The following is a 646-nucleotide window of genomic DNA, read 5'->3' on the forward strand; positions in this document are numbered from 1 at the left end:
CCCCAGGGCCGTGTCCCTTCCCTCCCGTCCGTCCCCGCAGCTCCCCACCGCCCCGTCTGCCCACCCCTCCCCCGGGCTCCCGGGGCCGGGCCGGGGGCTTTTTTGCTTTTCTGCACCCAGCGCTGCGAAATACCCTGACATCCCTCGGAATCGTCGGCGGGCAAGGAAAAAAAAATAATTAAAATCTGCTTTTTACACTTAAAAAAAGGTAAAATCTAGGTATTTTCGGCAATTCCCGCTTAAGCGCAAGGTTTCCCACCTTTCCCACGACAAAATTCGGGTTCGTTTTTTAAACCCTTACTTAAATCATCTCCATTTAAACCACGCTGGCTCTCTCTCCAGGTCCAGGGCCGCATCCCTGCCCGCCTTCCCAAGGATCCGGCTCCCGCGGAGACCCGGCCGAAGCGCAGGTAGATGTCCCATGGTGGGGGGTGTGTGTCCCCCGCAAAGCTCCCACCGCCCCCGCTGGCAGCGGGGAGGTTGCGGGGTCACAACAACCAGACCAAAGCCATGTCTTTGTTTATCTCACTCGGAGAGAACACCACCCCCCCAGTGCCTTGTTTGCTTTTCCTCGCCCAGCTGATAAACCGGAGCATGTCGCACCCCCCACCCCTCGACCAAACCTCTTTTTTTTTTTTTTTAACTA

At 57.0% G+C, this 646-nt stretch overlaps 1 protein-coding gene across 1 annotated transcript in view; it reads left to right on the plus strand.

The window, feature by feature from the left end:
* Positions 1-646, plus strand: part of HAND2 (heart and neural crest derivatives expressed 2) — a gene marked incomplete at its 5' end in the record, with an annotated part of 2,912 nt that overhangs the window by 2,057 nt on the left and 209 nt on the right. The window lies entirely within an intron of this gene.

The sequence above is a fragment of the Charadrius vociferus genome, unplaced genomic scaffold, assembly GCF_000708025.1.
Source record: "Charadrius vociferus isolate BGI_N301 unplaced genomic scaffold, ASM70802v2 scaffold141, whole genome shotgun sequence".
NCBI classification, from domain to species: Eukaryota; Metazoa; Chordata; class Aves; order Charadriiformes; family Charadriidae; genus Charadrius; species Charadrius vociferus.